This window comes from Canis lupus, chromosome 5, assembly GCF_011100685.1.
Source record: "Canis lupus familiaris isolate Mischka breed German Shepherd chromosome 5, alternate assembly UU_Cfam_GSD_1.0, whole genome shotgun sequence".
NCBI lineage: Eukaryota > Metazoa > Chordata > Mammalia > Carnivora > Canidae > Canis > Canis lupus.
The window spans coordinates 41,411,428-41,427,809 of record NC_049226.1 but is presented as its reverse complement, the minus strand read 5'-3'; the positions used below and the strand labels follow the sequence as shown (position 1 = coordinate 41,427,809).

Here is a 16,382-nt window from a genome sequence, read left to right as displayed (position 1 = left end):
TTAATTATTTTAGTGACTTGCAGGATTAATGAAGTCTGTATTCACTGCCCTCCCACCTCGAATGTGAAGTCCCTGATGTTGCTCCTACGGGAGGGAGGCACCTTGGGAGGACACTGGTTTTGGAAGAGCTCTCTTTATCTCTTTCCGTGACCACTTCCAGAGATTTAGCTGCACTAAGTGCCAGCTGATTGGGGACTGTGATAGACAAATGCAACTGTCATAAACGAATTATATACCCACACTGAAGGGAATGGGCAAAAAAGGAGCTGACCTCAGTAAATGTGGAAACAATATTTTGATACTGTTAAGTTAAAGGCAAAAAGAACTATAGACAAACATTAAACTCTAAGGATAAATTTGTTTCTGGCAGGGTTATGGGTCAGCACTTCTGAAACTGCATTATATGTACTCTAGGGTGGAAAAAACTTATTGTAGGTAGTGAGAGCCAGATTCCTTACTGTTGGAGAGGAGGAGAAATTATAACAAGGCAAAGGGGAGAAAGTTAGAATGAACCCTATGGTGCTCAAGAAATAAATGCACATAGAAATAAATAAATAAATAAATAAATAAATAAATACATGTATACACAGAGAGTAGTATACCTAGATATATTTCTTAGCTCTTTCTATGGAGAAGAATGATACTCCAGTAGCAGTGAGCACATATAGTGTGCTGATCTTAGATTCTTGGATCTTGGAGAAGTGGTTGGTTCCAGAGCTGAGACAAGCAAAATACAGAAGGATCTTGGAGTATCGTGGTGCCAAAAGGAAGGAAGTGCTAAAAAAAAAAAAAAAAAAAAAAGTTTTTTTTTTTTTCTTACAAAATGATGGAGGGGGCAGTCAAAAGAACAGAAGGCATACTGAAATAGTTTCCAATTACCAAAATTGGAACAATTTGAGGAACAAAATATATTAGAATAGTATTAGATTATAACCTAAAGAATAAAACAAATACAAGTGTGAGTCCATCCTGATGTAACTAAATATAATTCAATAGATCATAAATGAAGAAGAGACTTTTCCTTTCAGAAGAATTCCAATGAATACATTTAGGAGGAATAAAGGAAATAGAAAATCATCACTAGAAAATCTTGCTTCAGGTCAGATCCACCAGTGAATGCTAACACAAAAGGTTGGCACTTTAAAGAGAAACAGGGTATTTGCAGTCTCAGACTATGTAATTTATTAGTTATCTGGGAAAAATAATACCTTTCCAGTGGAGACACCTGGCAGACATGACGTTAACGATGTGATCAAGGTCACTATCACCAATAATAAGATATGTTGATTTCATATCAGACACTGTGAAAGGCATATTACCTCTCAGTTTTTCTTCCTTGAAATGTATAGCCTTGATTGTATCAGGAGAAAACACTAGACAAATCCAAACTAAGGAGCATTCTACAAAATATCAAGCTAGAACTCCTTTAAATTGTCAAGATTGTGAAAGACAAGGAAAGAAATGAGGAACTGTCATAGACTGGAGTAGACAAGGGAGGTATGACATCTAAATGGAACACAAGATCCTGGATTGGAAACTGAAACAGACAAAAATAAATCTTAGAGCAAACACTTGTGAAGTCTGAATAAAGCATGCAGTTTAATTAATAGTAATGTACCAATATTAATTTCCTAGTTTTAATCATTGCACTGTGGGAACTGCAACTTGTTATCACCATGGAAGCTGGGAGAATACTATAGAGAAACACTGTACTAATTTTTTTATTGTAGTGAAATACACAGAACATAACACATCAACCATTTTAACCATTTTTAAACATAAAATTCAACGGCATTTAGTACATTTACTATGTTATAAAGTCATCACTAACTAGAGTTTCAGAACATATTCATATTCATCAACCTAAAAGAATTCTGTAATTTTTTTTTTAATTTTTATTTATTTATGATAGTCACAGAGAGAGAAAGAGAGGCAGAGACACAGGCAGAGGGAGAAGCAGGCTCCATGCACCAGGAGCTCGATGTGGGATTCGATCCCGGGTCTCCAGGATCACGCCCTGAGCCAAAGGCAGGCGCCAAACCGCTGCGCCACCCAGGGATCCCGAATTCTGTAATTTTTAAAAAGATTTATTTGTTTACTTGAGAGAGTGGAAAGGGGCAGAATGAGAGGGAGAGAGAGCCTTAAGCAGACTCTGCACTGAGCACAGAGCCTGACACAGGGCTCAGTCTCATGACCCTGAGATCACAACCTCAGCTGAAACCAAGAGCCTGACATACAACCAACTGTGCTACCCAGGGGCCCCAGAACTCTGTAATAATTTTATAATTGTTTATAAGGCTAAAATTATTTCAAACCAAAAAGTTTAAAAATTCACCCATTTATGATTTTTTAAAAAATTTTTAGCATACTGCTATAAATGAGGAAACTTCCTTAGCCTGAGAAAGGACATCTATGAAAAATCTATATGTAACATATAGGTAACATAGCATTTAAGGGTAAAAGACTGAATGCTCTCCCCTAAGATAGGGAGAAAGGCAGGGGTCATACTCTCACCACTTATATAAAACTAATATCATTTAAAACAGTGTCCAAAAACATGAAATACTTAGGGGTAAATTTAACAAGATATGTTTATTGAATGTACAGTGAAAACTCAAAGACATTGTTGGAAAAGTAAAAAAAAAAAAAAAAAAAAAAGAAATAAATGAAGACACACCAGTGTACCATGCTCATGGACTGGAAGGTTCAGTATTATATGACAGCAGTTCTTCTTAAATTGATATGTGGATTTAATGCAATCAAATAAAAATCCCAGCAGGCTTTTCTTATTTTTGTAGAAATTATAAGCTGATTTTTAAAATTTGTACAGAAATGCAAAAGCCAAATCAACTTTGAAAAGTAACAAAGTTACATTACCTGATTTCAAGACCTAGAATGGAGGTAAAGAAACCAAGTCAGTGTGGTATTTTGATTAGAATAGATGTATAAGTAGGAAGGAAGTCCAGAAACAGAACCACACAGATATGATCAATTAATTTTCAACATAAGGGTCAGTGTAATCCAATGGGGAAAGGATATTCTTTTCAAGAAATGGTGCTGAATATACTCATGGGCAAAAATAAACCTTGACCTTTATCTCACACCATATAAAAACATTTGCTTTAAATAGATAAGAGACCTAGACATAAAGGCTAAAACTGTAACAGTACCTAGGAAAAATGCGTAGAAGAAAACTTTCAGTCTGGAATGGCAAAGATTTCTTAGTACACAAGCAGTGTGAACTACAAAAGAAAAAAGTGTAACTTAGACTTTACCAAAATTTAAAATATCTACTTTTTGAAAGATCTATTTGGGAAAATTAAACGATAAATGGGAGAATGTGAGAAAATATTTACAATACCTATATTTGCCAAAGACTCGTACCTGGAAGACATAAAAGTCTTTCACAAATCAACAACAAAAAACAACCCAATTAGAGAACGGCCAAAAGATCTGAATAGACATTTCTCCAAAGAAGATATATCAATGGCCAATAAACACATAAGAAAATGCTCAACACCATTCGTCATTTGAGAAATGCAAATTCAAACCACAAAGGGATAAGAAATTGACAAACTGGTTTTGAGTGTTTTTGTACCATTTCAAATTCCCCTACAAATTTATGAAAGTTCTAATTGCTCCACATCATCACCAACACTTGGTATGGTTACAGGGAACATAAGAAAAACTGGGATTTTGGGATGCCTGGGTGGCTCGGTGGTTGAGCATCTGCCTTCAGCTCAGGTCATGATTCTGAGATCCTAGGATCGGGTCCACATCAGGCTCCCCGCAGGGATCCTGCTTCTCCCTCTGCCTGTGTCTCTGCCTCTCTCTCTCTGTGTCTTTCATGAATAAGTAAATAAAATCTTAAAGAAAAACAAAAGAAAACCCAGGATTTTTCTAATGTAGGAATGCTGGCTATACTGACTCCACGTTTGACCTACCATCTCATTGTTGTTTGCTTAATAACCCCTTTGGCCTCCGTGTTACAGGCCTCCTAGTATAAACTCCATGCTTACATTCCAAGACCAGAATGTTTAGGGAGCCTGTTCTGGATTTCGGTTGGCTCACAATCCAGTTTTCTCCTCCAGAGGCAAACATGCCTCTCCTCCAGAGGCAACAGATCTGCTGAACATTAGTTGTATATGGGAACACTCCCCTACACATCCTCCTCTCCTGTAAAACCAGTAAGTTAAAAACTGGACTTTTGCTGAGACTGGCTGCACAGCTGTTTGGATATTTATCCCCCAGATCCTCCCTGTCAGTGAGTTACTCCAAAATAAAACTGCATATTCCAGACGGAGTTGGGTGCTTTGTGTTTTCAGTCTCCAAGGGCCTTCTCAGTTTGGGGACACTACATTCTTCGTGCTCTGGAACATATAATCAGTGGGGGAAGAAAAGTAAGGGCAAGATGAGAGTGCTGTGTTCAGTACAAAATTTGTTAATGTTTTACCCAGCAAAAAAACAAAAACAAGGGGCGCCTGGGTGGCTCAGTCAGTTAGGCATCTGCCTTCAGCTCAGGTCATGATCTCTGAGTCCTGGAATCAAGTCCCATATTGGGCTCCCTGCTCAGTGGGGAGCCTGCTTCTCCCTCTCCCTCTGCCTGCTGCTCTGCCTACTTGTGCTCTCTCTCTCTCCCTGTCCGATAAATAAATTAAATAAAAAAAAAAAAAGACGAAAATGAGAAACAATCCTCTAACACTTGGGGCCATCTTTACACTGGACAGAAAATAAAAGCACCTCATCTTAGTTTTACAGGATTGCAAAATCCATTGGCTCCTATCCTTTGGCAAGTCAAGTTTCCTTTCCCCCAGAAAATCTTCTGTCCTCAGCCAGGCTGGTTAGACAAACCTCTGCAAAACACAGAAAGTTCACAGAGTCATTCTCCAAGTTGTGGATAATTTCTCTTAATAACAACAATCTCCTAAGCGCCCTTCCTGGTCACTCTGGTCCTTGTCTCATCTGTTCTCTGCGGCAGAATGATTTGTTTTCAAAATGCCAGGCAGCAGAGTTTCACCTCTTAAAGCTTAAAGCTCTGTGGTCCCCTAGTTCTGACACGGAAGTCATTGCCTTCCGGCCCACACTGTGAGGCAGGAAGTTGTTTGGAGACTGACCCTGCCCCCAGCTTGTGGGATGGGCTCCAAGTGGTCCGTTTATGGACAGCACGTGAGATAAATTGATTCAATCAGAATAAACCCAAGAGTTTTGAGAGATTGTTGGGGTACCAGAAATTCTCTCTCTCTCTCTTTTCATTACCTCTAGGTAGATGTAAGTTCTGGAACTTCTGCTTCTCCTTTTTTTTTTTTTTTTTTTTAAATGTTTATTTATTTATGATAGTCACAGAGAGAGAGAGAGAGAGGCAGAGACATAGGCAGAGGGAGAAGCAGGCTCCATGCACCGGGAGCCCGACGTGGGATTCGATCCCGGGTCTCCAGGATCGCGCCCTGGGCCAAAGGCAGGCGCCAAACCGCTGCGCCACCCAGGGATCCCATGCTTCTCCTTTTTCTTACCAGGAAAGAACCCAGCCTGAGGATGAAGCCAACCATGGAGGGGATAGAGTTGGAAGAATGATGTCAAAAGAATGGAAGCCTTGACCAGTCCATTCTTGATGACTGGAATTGTCCAGTTACCTGAGCCAATAAATTTTCTTTATTATTATTATTATTAAAGATTCTTGTACTTATTTTATTTTATTTTTTTGTATTTATTTTAGAGAGAGAGTGCAAGAGTGGGGAGGGGGAGAGAGAGAGGGAGAGACAAAATCTCAAGCAGACCCTACACTGAGTGTGAAGCCCAACATGGGGCTGGATCACATGACTCTGAGATCTTGACCAAGAGTCATACCCCTAACCAACTGAGCCACTCAGGCAGCTCTTTCTTCATTATTTATAACAGTTTGCCTTTTTAAAAAGATTTTATTTATTTATTCATGAGACACAGAGAGAGGCAGAGACACAGCCAGAGGGAGAAGCAGGCTCCCTGTGGGGAACCCGATACAGGATTCGATCCTAGGACCCTGGGATCACGACCTGAGCCAAAGGCAGACACTCAACCACTGAGCCACCCAGGCATCCCTCCTTTGTTTTTTAAAGAACATATTTATACTGCTGATTTTGTGTCTGAAACTGTTTTAAGCACTGTACTATATTAAATAATTAAAAAAAATAAATAAATAAATAAATAATTTAAACTTTTAACAACCTTAGGAGGTAAGCCTTTTTTTATTCACTGTTTACAGATGAGGAAACTGAAATAGAAAGGTCATAGTCAGAACATGAGAGACTCCTAACTCTAGGAAATGTACAAGAGGTAGTGGAAGGGGAGGTGGTCGGGGGGGATGGGGTGACTGGGTGACAGGCACCGAGGGGGGCACTTGACAGGATGAGCACTGGATGTTATACTATATGTTGGCAAATTGACCTCCAATAAAAAAATATACAAAAATACAAATTTTAAAGAAAGGAAGGTCATAGTAACTTAGCCAAGGTCAAGAGCTGGTAAATGTTACAGCCATACCCTGAACCTGGTCCGTGTGGTCATGGAGTTCTTGCTCTGAACCATCACTATGACTTGAGTGTAATACCCTGGTCTCTAGAGGCCGACCCCAAGTTAGGAATTTGATACAGTAGTTTATTTGGGAGATGATGTTAAGGAACATCAGTAAGGGGGCATGTGGAATCTGCTTGAGATTCTCTCTCCCTCCCCCTCTGCTCCTCCTGGTTGATTGAGCTGTCTCTCACTCAAAAAAAAAAAAAAAAAAAAAGCATCTGTAAAAAAAAGAGAGAGAGAAAGAAACGTCAGTAACCAGTAGGGCAGAGAATATAGCCAACAAAGAGTATGGATCAAGTAAATTACTGCTGTGGGTAATTGGGTCTTAATCCTTTCAAAGAACTCTAGCAGACACGTGTGTTCTGATCACCTGTTGCTGCAGAGCAAATCACTCCAAACTTAATGCCATAAAGCAACAGCTATAACTGATTTTGTATTATATCTCTCAATTCTGGTGGTTGACTGGGCTCAGTTAGCAGGTTTCTTGCTGGGGCTGCAGGCTTCTTCACTCACCTGTCTGATGCTCGGTGCTGGCTGAGCCATGGCCTCAGTGTGGGCTTTCAGCCAGAACATAAGCATGTGGCCCCTGTGTGTGGCCTGGCCTCCCTCACAGCATGGTGGCAGGGTTCTAACAGTGAGTGTCCCATAGAGAGGGCCAGCTACCTTTTACAACCTTACCTCGAAATTCACACAGCATCACTTCCGTTGCTTTCTGTTCATTAGAAGTGTGTCACTTAGGCCAATCCAGACTCAGAGGCTGTGGAATCAGATTTTACCTTTTGATAGGAGGAGGGTCAAAAGCCAGAACCTGTCCTGGAGTGGCTACCCCAATGTGAGAGAGAAACTCTCCTATGGTATGTTTTTCTCTTATAGGTAGTGGACTCCGTCTGTCTAGGGCAGACTTTGGCTCCTCCTCTCTGTACTCACCTTGACACTGACACCGCCTCATATGGCTTATATTAGAATATGTATAGATGCTGAAAGATGTTATTTTCAAGCCCTTTCAGTTCAGCAGCCCCTAACCACGAGCCACAGAAGATAAAGACTACTTCTTGCTTTGGAAGGATGGGGTGGGAGAAATGTAGCAGGAAGAAAATCAAGCTAACAGCCACATATGTACCATAATGCCACCAAGACACTTAGGTATGTCATGTGGTGTTAACATCTGCTGAGGTGTGATGGTCCTCCAAGGCAGGAACTGGGACCGTTCAGTGGAATCCTTAGCACCTGACACAGGGGCTGGCATACTCAGCGCATACTGTATGAGTGAGGATGGACAAATACCTGCAACTATATCCATGTACACAGATAATTTAGAACTATTTTATTTGTGGGGCACCTGGCTGGCTCAGGTGGCAGAGTGTGTAACTCTTGATCCCAGGATAGTGAGTTCGAGCCCCAAGTTGAGGGTAGAGTTTACTCAAAAACAAACAAATAATAAAAATATTTTGTTTGTAAATAATTTGAAATTTACAGAAAATTTCTGAGAATCAGAATGATAGAATATTTGTGTGCCCTTTCCTTTACCCATAGGTCTCATATTGCTAATATTTTGCCCCATTAGCTTAAAAAATAATAATATAGCTATAATAAATAATAGTATATATGTTAACAGAATGACATATAATAATCATTATACTATATTATATCTTATAATATATAATAGGATATGTTATATATAATTATATATAATAGCTTTAGTATATAATATAGCTACTATATATTAGTATATATTGTAGCTTTAATATATAGGTATATGTATGAATATAATAATATATTCTTATATGTAGTCACATATTATATATGATCATATGTCATGTATTATAATTATATATAGTTTTATAATCTAAACATATGTAATTACATGTAATATATTACTTCTAATAGTATAATTTATACCTATAATATATGATAATTATATATAGTTAACCCTTGACAATATGACTTTGGTTTTTTTTTTTAATTTTATTTATTTATTCATGAGAGACACAGAGAGGCAGAGACATAGGCAGAGGGAGAAGCAGGCTCTATCCAGGGAGCCCAACGTGGGACTCGATCCTGGGATCCAGGATCAGGCCCTGGGCTGAAGTCGGCACTAAACCGCTGAGCCACCCAGGCTGCCCAACAATATGACTTGGAACAGCATGGGTCCACTTATGTAGTTCTAAAAAATTTTTAGAGGCACCTGGGTGGCTCAGTCAGTTAAGTGTCTGCCTTTGGCTCAGGTCATGATCTCTGGGTCCTGGGATGGAACCCCAAGTCAGACTCCCTGCTCAGTGGGAGTCTGCTTCTCCTTCTCCCTCTGCCTACTGTTCTACCTGCTTGTGCACTCTCTCTCTCTCTCTCTCTCTCTGTCAAATAAATTAATTAATTAAATATTTAAGTAGAAAATATTTAAATAAATGCAGTACAGTACTATAAATGTATTTTCTCTTCCTTATGATTTTCTTAATAACATTCCCTTTTCTCTAGCTTACCTTATTATAAGAATACAATACATACTATATACAAAATATGTGTTAATCGACTGTTTATGTTATCAATAAGGCTTCCTGTCAATGGTCGGCTATTAGTGGTTAAATTTGGGAGGAATTGAAAGTGACACATATTTTTTCAATTGCACAGGAGGTTGGTACCCTTAACCCCTGTGTTGTGCAAGGGTCAACTGTACATTTTTACTGAATCACTGGAGTATAAGGTCACCATGTATCAAGACTTGTATCCCTAAGTATTAGTATATTTCCTTAAGAAATTCTCTTATGGGGGGGATCCCTGGGTGGCGCAGTGGTTTAGCGCCTGCCTTTGGCCCAGGGAGCGATCCTGGAGACCCGGGATCGAATCCCACATCGGGCTCCTGGTGCATGGAACCTGCTTCTCCCTCTGCCTATGTCTCTGCCTCTCTCTCTCTCTCACTGTGTGCCTATCATAAATAAATAAAGAAAAAAGAAAAAAAAAAAGAAATTCTCTTATGGGACACCCGAGTGGCTCAGTTGGTTAAGCCCCTGTGTTGGGGCTCAAACTCATGACCTTGAGATCATGACCTGAGCCAAAACCAAGAGTCAGCCACTTAACCCACGGAGACACCCAGGCAACCAACCCATCAGCGACTTCACAGTTTTGAGGAATACTGGTCAGCGATTTTGTAGAAACTCCCTCAACTTGGGTTTGTCTGATGATCTTCTCATGGTGAGACCAAGTGAGACCATTCTCATCACATCATACAAAGGGTCTGTGACCTCAGGATGACTTATTACAGTTGATATTGACCTTGATGGCTTGGTTGAGGGAGGTTTCTCCACTGTGAAGTCACTCTCCTTCCCAACTTCCTCACTTGTGTGACCTTGCTTCTTTTTTTAAATAGAAGGTTCCTTGATTTGTGTTTTTGTGTTTGTCTGCTTCTTCATTATTAAATTCTGGTTAGGCTTTCTCTGCCAGAATGCCTGCGTGAGTGATCCTGAGTGCTTCCTGGGGCATCGCATTAGAAGATGTATGATGCCTGTCTGTCGCTCGTCAGTGACATTGATGTTGATGACTTCAGTACAGATGCTGTCTGATTGCCCCACTGCAGGGCTACTCTTCTTTCTTTCTATTCATAAGCAATCATACCCAGATTTTCTAAACGCTTTTTTTCTTGTGGTAAAATATGCAGAACACAAAATTTGCCTTTATTTTTTTTTAAATTTGCCGTTTTAAAAAAGATTTTATTTATTTATTTATTTGAGAGAGAGGGAGCACCAACCGAGGGAGGGGCAGAGGGAGAAGCTTGCCGAGCAGGGAGCCCTATGCAGGGCTCGATCCCAGGATCCCAGGATCATGACCTGAGCTGAAGGCAGACGCTGAACCAACTGAGCCACTCAGGTGCCCCACCCCATTTTCGCCATTTTTAACTGTATGTTTAGTGACATCAAGCTTGTCACACATACTTCTGACCAACTGGCTTTAAACCAGGAATTCCCACCACCCTTGCCTCGGGTTCAATGATTTGATAGAATGATTCACAGAACTTAGGAAGGCTCTTTACCTACTATCACTAGTTTGTGATAAAGGATGTAACTCAGGAGCAGCCGAATAGAAGAGGTGCATGGGAAGAGGGTGGGAGGTTTCATGGACTTTCCCCTGCCCAATCTGGGTATGTCACCCTTCCAGCACCAACTCAGAAACTCTCCAGTATAGGTTGTTTATGATTTTTTCTGGAGGTTTCATTACGTAGGCATAGTTGATTAAATCACTGGCCTTGGTGATTAACCCAGTTTCTAGCCCTCCTCACCTACATGGAGATTGGGGGTTGAGGTTGAAAGCTCCAGCCCTTTAATAGTGCCCTGGTTTTTCAAGGAACAGGCTCCCACTCTGATGCTATCTAGGAGTCCACTAAGTGTGGCTCCATTAGGACAAAAGATGCTCCTATCACCTGGAAATTCCAAGGGATTTAGGAACTTTGTGTCAGAAACTGGAGACAAAGTGCAAAAATGTATTTTTTATTATAAAATACACTTTACATTCTGTAGAATGTCTGCTCACACTCTGGTAACGACCATTCTCATTCTAATTTCTGTGTATCTATCTCTATGAATTTGACTATTCCAGGTACTTTGTATATGTAGATTCAAGGAATATTTGTTCTTTTGTGTCTGGCTTATTTCACTTACTGTAATGTTTTCAAGGTTCATCCATGTTGTAGGCTCCAATAGGCTTCACGCCTAAAGTGGGGCTTAAACTTATGACCCCAGGATCAAGAGTCACATGCTCCACCAACTGAGCCAGCCAGGCACCCCTCAGTCCTTTTGGCCGAATAACATTCCATTATTTGAATATACCATATCTTATTTTTCTATTCATTCATTGACACTTTTGTTATATTCACCTTTCGGCTATTGTGAATAATACTAAGAATATTTTTGAAGATGATTTATTTATTCATTCATGAGGGACACAGAGAGAGAGAGGCAGAGACACAGGCAGAGGGAGAAGCTGAAGGCAATGCCAAACCGCTGAGCCACCCGGGCTGCCCTAATACTAAGAATATTGATGTACAAATATTATTCAAGTCCCTGCTTTAAATTCTTTTGTATATATAACTGAAAATGGAATTACTTCTTTTGGATACATGCCTAAAAGGGAAATTGCTGGTCAGATGGTAACTGTATGATTAACTTTTGAAGGAACAGCCAATCTGTTTTCCACAGTGGTTGCACCATGTTATTTCCCCACCAGAAAGTACAAGGGTTGCAATTTCTCTACCTCTTTCCTGACACTTGATCTTTTTTCTTTTTCTTTTTTTCTTTTTTTTTTAAATTTTTATTTATTTATGATAGTTACAGAGAGAGAGAGAGGGGCAGAGACACAGGCAGAGGGAGAAGCAGGCTCCATGCACCGGGAGCCCGAGATCCCGGGTCTCCAGGATCGCGCCCTGGGCCAAAGGCAGGCGCCAAACCACTGCGCCACCCAGGGATCCCTCTTTTTCTTTTTTTCATCACCATCCTGGTCTGTGAAGTGGTATCTCACTGTGGTTTTGATTTGCATTTCCCTAATGACTAATGATGTCAAATATCTTTTCATGCGCACTTTGGCAATTCGTGTACGTTCTTTGAAGAAATTACAGTCCAAGCCCTTGGCTTATATTTTAATTGGGTTTTTTTTGTCTTTTTGTTGTGGAGTTGTAAGAGTACTTTAAATATTCTGGATACTAGGTCTTTACAGATAGATGGTTCATGAATATGTTCTCCCATTCTCTGAACTGTCTTTTTCACTTTCTTGATGCAGTCCTTTGTTATGGACTAAATTTTTAATTTTGCCACAGTCCCTTTTAGTTAACTTCGGTTTTGGTGCTTGTGTTTTTGATGTCATATCTACAAATCAATTGGCCATTGGCAATCATTGATCAAAGGTCATAAAGATTTACTTCTATGTTTTATTCTTAAATCATTGATCAATTTTGAGTTTTTTTTTTTCATATAGCATGTGGACATACAGAATTTTATTGTTTTCCATGTGGATATCTAGATGTTCCAGCAATTTTTGTTGAAACAAGGTTATGTTTCCCTACTGCATGGTCTTGACACTCATCAGAATCAATTCATCAATGATGTTTGGGTTTATTTCTGGACACTCAATTTTATACATTGGTCTAAATGTCTATTCTTATGCCAGTACCACATTGTTCGGATTACTACAGCCTTGTACTAAGCTGGAAGTGTGATTCCTACAGCTTGTCCCTCTTTTTCAAGGTTGTTTTGACTATTTGGGTCATATTCCATATGAATTTGGTTTTTCTGTTTTTGCAAGAAAAGCCTTTGGGTTTTGAAGGGATTGTGTTAAATCTATAGATTGCCTTCTGTATCATTCCATTTTAACAATACTAAGTCTTCCAATCAATAAGCATGAGATATCTCTCCATTTATTTAGGTCTTCTTTAAATTTTTTTCAATAATGTTTTAGAGTTCTCACTATACAAGTTGCACCTTTTTGTGTAAATTTACTCCTACGTATTTTTTAAATTTATTTTTATTTTATTTATTTTTTTTTAATTTTTATTTAAGTATGATAGTCACACAGAGAGAGAGAGAGGCAGAGACATAGGCAGAGGGAGAAGCAGGCTCCATGCACCGGGAGCCCGACGTGGGATTCGATCCCGGGTCTCCAGGATCGCGCCCTGGGCCAAAGGCAGGCGCCAAACCGCTGCACCACCCAGGGATCCCTTATTCTTTTGGATGGAGGTAATGGTGGTAAATGGAATTCTTAAAAAAAAAAAAAAAAAAAAAAAAAAGATTCTTTTATCTTTTATTTTTTAAAGATTTTATTTATTCATTCATGAGAGACAGAGGGAGAAGCAGGCTCCATGTAGGGAGTCCAACACGGGACTCAATCCCGAGTCTCCAGGATCAGGCCCCGGCCGAAGGCGGCGCTAAAACCGCTGAGCCACCGGGGCTGCCCAAAATATATATATTTTTAATTTTCTTTTATGATAGTTACACAGAGAGAAGAGAAAGAGGCAGAGAAGCAGGCTCCATGCACCGGTAGCCCCACACGGGACTCGATCCCGGGTCTCCAGGATCACGCTCTGGGCCAAAGGCAGGCGCCAAACTGCTGCGCCACCCAGGGGTCCCAAGATTTTTCTTTAATTGTGAGAGAGACAGAGAGAGGAAGGGAAGGAGCGAGCAAGAGCAGGGGCAGAGGCAGAGGAAGAAGCACACACCCCGTTGGGTAGGGAGCCCAATGCAGGGCTCTATCCTAGGACCCTGGGATCATGTCCTGAGCCAAAGACAGACATTTAATCGACTGAGCCTCCCAGGCACCCACTTAATTTTATCTTTGAATTGTTTGTTGCTGGTATATGGACACTGATTTTTGTGAGCTGGTCTTGTACTCTGTAACTTTGCTGAATTCTTATTTATTTATATGTTATTTTAGGGACCCCTCGGTGGCTCAATGGTTTGAGCATTTGCCTTTGGCTTGGGTCGTGATCCCTGGGTCCTGGGACCGAGTCCTGCGTCTGGCTCCCTTCAGGGAGCCTGCTTCTCCCTCTGCCTGTGTCTCTGCCTCTCTCTGTGTGTCTCTCATGAATAAAAAAATAAGATCTTTTTTAAAATGTTATTTTATTTTATTTAAATTCAATTAACATGTAGTATATTATTAGGTTCAGAGGTAGAGTTCAGTGATTTATCAGTCATATAATACCGAATGCTCATTATTCACGTGCCCTCTTTCATGCCCATCACCCAGTTACCCCATTCCCTCAACCCCCTTCCCCTCCAGCAACCCTCAGTTTGTATCCTATGGTTAAGAGTCTCTTATGGCTTATCTCCCTCTCTGATTTCATCTTGTTTTATTTTTTCCTCCCTTCCCCTGTGCTCCTCTGTTTTGTTTCTTAAATTCTACATATGAGTAAAATCATATAATAATTCTTTCTCTGATTGACTTATTTCAGTTAGCATAATGCCCTCTAGTTCCATCCACGTCATTGTAAATGGCAAGGTTTCTTTTTTTTTTTGATGGTTGAGTAATATTCCATTGTGTATATACATACATCACATCTTCCTTATTCATTCATCTATAAATGGACATCTGGCTTCATTCCATAACTTAGCTATTGTGGACATTAACTTTGCTGAATTTTTAAATTAGCTACAATATTTTTTATGGGTTCTTCGGAGGATGTTCAATGTATAGTATCTGTGAATTGAAAGAGGTTTACTTCTTTTACAATTTAGATGACTTTTGTTTCTTTTTCTACCTAAATACTCTGGCTAGAACTTACATCCAGTATGAGGTTGAATAGTAGTGGTGAAAGTAGACATCTTTGCCTTGTTCCTGATCTTAGGGGAAGTGTTTTTATTTATGGAAGTATACTGTTTTCCACAGCAGCTGTACCATTTTATATTCCCACCAACAGTGCACACCCACATTCTCACCAATATTATTTTTTTATTTTTGAGGTTTTTCTTTTTTTTTTTTAAAGATTTTATTTATTTATTCATGAGAGACACAGAGAGAGGCAGAGACACAGGTAGAGAGAGAAGCAGACTCCATGTAGGGAGCCCGATGTGGGACCCGATCCCGGGTCTCCAGGATCACGCCCTGGGCTGAAGGCAGGCCTAAACCGCTGCGCCACCCAGGGATCCCTTTTTTTTAATAGTAGCCATCCTAATGAATGTGAAGCAGTATCTCATTGTAGTTTTGACTTGCAAGTCCTTAATGATTAGTGATGTTGAGCATCTTTTCTTTTTTTTTAAAGATTTTATTTATTTATTCATGAGAGACACAGAGAGGGGCAGAGACACAGGCAGAAGGAGAAGCAGGCTCCTCACAGGGAGCCTGATGCAGAACTCCACCCCAGGATCCTGGGACCATGACCTGAGCCAAAGTGTTTTTTTCTAGTTCTCTAATTCCTTGCTTAGCTTCTCTCTGGTTCATCCATCCATTATTGAGAGTTGGATATGGAAATCCCCAACTATATTTGTAGAATTGTCTATTTCTCCCTTCAATTGTTTCAATTTTTCTTTCTATATTTTTACAGTCTGTTATTAGGTGCATAATTGTTTATAATTATTTTATCTTCCTGCTGTATTGAACATTTTATAAATATACAATGTCCTGCCTTTTGTCTTGTCAACTTTAAAATCTAAAGTCTATTTTGTCTGGTATTGGTATAGTCAACCTTGCTCTTTTGTGGTCACTATTTTCATGGGATACTCTTTTCCATCTTTTTATTTTTAACTTGTCTTTGGATCTAATGTGAGTCTCTTGAAGATAGCATATAGCTATATCATTTTAAAAATTCACTCTACCAAACTCTGTTTTTTGATTGAATAGTTCAATCCATTTACATTGAAAATAATTACTGATAAAAGGGGACTCACTGCTGCCTTTCTACTATTTTTTTCTACATACCCTGTAGCTTTTTTTTTCTTTTTTTTCTTTTTTTAATTTTTATTTATTTATGATAGGCACACAGTGAGAGAGAGAGAGAGAGGCAGAGACACAGGCAGAGGGAGAAGCAGGCTCCATGCACCGGGAGCCCGACGTGGGATTCGATCCCGGGTTTCCAGGATCGTGCCCCGGGCCAAAGGCAGGCGCTAAACCGCTGCGCCACCCAGGGATCCCACCCTGTAGCTTTTATTGTTCATTTCCTACATGACTTTTTTCTTTTGTCTTTGGTTAAATATTTAAATTTTTCTCATTTTCTTATTGTATATTCTTTAGCTATTTCCTTTTTTAGCTATCATAAAAATACATTTAAATTCCTAAAGAAGGGATCCCTGGGTGGCGCAGCGGTTTGTCACCTGCCTTTGGCCCAGGGTGTGATCCTGGAGACCCGGGATCGAATCCCACATTAG

General features: G+C 39.8%; 1 long non-coding RNA gene across 1 annotated transcript; it reads right to left on the bottom strand.

Moving 5' to 3' along the window:
* Nucleotides 1-607: 607 nt before the first annotated feature.
* Nucleotides 608-5,294, bottom strand: LOC119876273. Its single transcript, XR_005358882.1, has 3 exons — nt 5,257-5,294; nt 4,741-4,853; nt 608-777 (listed from the first exon to the last, which is right to left on the bottom strand). It is a non-coding gene; the product is annotated as an uncharacterized LOC119876273 (long non-coding RNA).
* Between the last annotated feature and the right edge of the window lie 11,088 nt (nt 5,295-16,382).